The following is a 2,775-nucleotide window of genomic DNA, read 5'->3' on the forward strand; positions in this document are numbered from 1 at the left end:
CAGCAGCATGAAACAGATCAGCAGCATGAAACAGATCAGCAGCATGAGAATTGGGGCATTATAAGCTGTAAAGCAACATTGTTGAAACATTCCTGATGAAAATAACTGTTTACCATTTCCGTTCGAAAAGCCATTTCCTTTTCCAGTGTGGACAGATGTGAAAAGTGCCTGTCATTCTCAAACAGCTGTGAGAGATGATACCTAGAGGAGGGCAGCACCAGATACTGAACATTCAGCGTAAATACCAAATAAACTGCATCTTTATGAAGAAATAATGCTGGAGTCTTACCAGTGCAAATATCCACACAGGACAGCTGTGGACAGAGAGACAAAGTTTCAGCGTGGACTCGGACCGCTTCCTCTGAACAACAAACCGCAACTACACAAACACCAGCTAACAACACTTACTGATCAACTGATAAATAACTGATATTATCCCGTTACACGTATCCAAGAGAGAACTGACACCAAAACCCGTAAACACGTGTCGGATCTGACGTACAGAATAAGCAGAATAAAGGTTACTTACGCTATTTTATTGATTTTTTTACGTGGTTAGCAAGGATAGGTAAGTACCGTCGGAAGCTAAGCTAACGTTAGCCTCGTGATAACTAACGGAGATCATCTTAACGGAGCCGTTAACTAGTTTACCCGTTAGCACCCGTTAGCTTGTAGCAGGCTAAAGCTCCAGACTTACCGAGGAAAACAGAAGTTCCCAGCTTCAGAAGCGGGGGGCAGGAGAGCCCCAGCCTGTGTCCGACGAGGGGCAGCCCGTTCGGATGAGAGCCAGCCTTGCCCTCCCTGCCCGCCCGCCTCACGCTACTTTTGCTGTGGGCTGAAACGTGAAGGTTCTTGTCGCCCTGGCTCGCTGGACTCTTCCCCGTCTGTTTTCGGTTTTTAGCCACCATGGTCGCTGGGAAAGAGAAGGGGTTTGGGGAAAGAAGAGAGAGACCTGACGGGTGCGAGCCGAACAGCTCCACCGTTACTCCTATCTGCTCCTCGGATCTGCCAAACTACCTGAGAGATGCGCTCAAGGATTCCTCATAGAAACGTTATGAAGCTGCGCCCCCTGCCGGCGATGGAGCGCTACTGCAGGGAGCGTCAGACTGTAACCATGGCAACGCCAGGTCGCAGACCCCTCGTTAAGTCAATGGATCAAGCCTTGTAGGCTGCATTCGCTGATATTCTCGGTAGTTAGCAAAATAATATACAATTCAATTGTGCTATTAACTGGAACACGTATCTTCTTCTTCTTCTTTTGGCTTCTCCCTCTTCAGGGTCTCCACAGTGAGTCCTCCATCTCACTCTGTCCTCTGTGTCCTCTGTCCTCACTCCATCTACCTCCATGTCCTCTGTCCTCACTCCATCTACCTCCATGTCCTCCTTGTAATCGAGCTGTTTTTGTTACTTTTTTTAGGCCATCTTTTATAACTGTCTATTGTTGTCGCTGTTGTCCATTGTTGTCGTCATTCTTTGTTGAAATCAGGTCTCTCTTGTAAATGAGTCCTCGAGGCTCAAAGGGATTTACTGTCTAAATAAAGGTTGAATGGATTTCTAACATCCTTCTACCAATACACCCACTGTCCCTCCTCTGGACATGTCCAAACCACTGTCCCTCCTCTGGACATGTCCAAACCACTGTCCCTCCTCTGGACATGTCCAAACCATCTCAGTGTGTCCTCTCTAACTTTATCTCCCTGTTGTTCAACCTGTGCTGTACCTCTGATTGATCTCATTCCTGATCTTCTCCATCCTTGTCTCTCCTAAGGAGAACCTCAACATCTTCATTTCTGCTACTTCCAGTTCTGTCTCCTGTCTTTTTGTCCATGTCTCTGTCTCCTGTCTTCTCCTGTATGGAAGAATTTTCATGCCATTTATGGAAGGCGCACATTTTGTGTTTGAAAGCAGGAATTCATCTCTTTGTTTAATCTGGAAAAAGCATAAAACATCCAATTTACTGAAATACAACTAAATCATGGTGCTTTCTCAAAGCATAAAGTGCTTTCAGCATTATCCAGTAAAATACAAACACAAGAGATCATAATATAAAAATAAAAGAATTGTTCATACATGTGGATGTATTTGATCAAACAACAACAACATGGTTTTTGTGAAAGTGTCAATAAAATAAACTGACAACCCTTAATACGTAAAGTTAACTTTATAATGGGACAACACAAAACAGAAACAAAATAATAACTTGAAATGCACAAAAACTAATAAAAAAATACCAAATATCTACTAACTTATGACAAAGATGCCCACTAACAGCAGAATAACAAAGAATGACTGAAACAAATACATTAATGACTTCACACAGAGACATGACCACATGAAAAATATTGCTGAGATCCATCTGTCTTATATCTACATCCTTTTGTTCAGGGTCACAAAGGCAAAGAAACACCAAAATAAAATTATTACTATTATTTTTAAAGATGCACAACTGGGCAACAATGATTTGAAGCTACTGAAAAAAGTCATGGACCACAACAAATCATGAATCAAGAAATGACATCAACAAACTAAAACACACGTTTTTATAACCAAAATTAAAACGAAGCTTTTTAATTGATCTTGTTTTATAAAACATGCTGCAAATTTGAGCACCAAATAAAAGAAGCGTTGTGCTTTAATTTACATTTGATTATGTGCATTTTCAGAAAAATAATGAAAAAGTATTTTTTCTAAGACAAACATGAAACATCAGCAACTGAGACCAGCAGATGTCACTAAATGACCTCAGCATGCTGGCTCATGTTTCAGAAGCAACCC

General features: G+C 41.8%; 1 protein-coding gene and 1 long non-coding RNA gene across 2 annotated transcripts in view; both read right to left on the reverse strand.

The window, feature by feature from the left end:
• The window catches only part of dpy19l1l (dpy-19-like 1, like (H. sapiens)), a 74,588-nt gene that overhangs the window by 62,751 nt on the left and 9,062 nt on the right, over positions 1–2,775 (reverse strand). The window lies entirely within an intron of this gene.
• LOC119409788 lies at positions 135–768 on the reverse strand. The gene is made up of 3 exons (XR_005186800.1): positions 698–768; positions 290–314; positions 135–201 (listed from the first exon to the last, which is right to left on the reverse strand). It is a non-coding gene; the product is annotated as an uncharacterized LOC119409788 (long non-coding RNA).

The sequence above is a fragment of the Nematolebias whitei genome, chromosome 5 (genome assembly GCF_014905685.2).
Source record: "Nematolebias whitei isolate Nwh7 chromosome 5, NemWhi1, whole genome shotgun sequence".
In the NCBI taxonomy this organism is placed as follows: domain Eukaryota; kingdom Metazoa; phylum Chordata; class Actinopteri; order Cyprinodontiformes; family Rivulidae; genus Nematolebias; species Nematolebias whitei.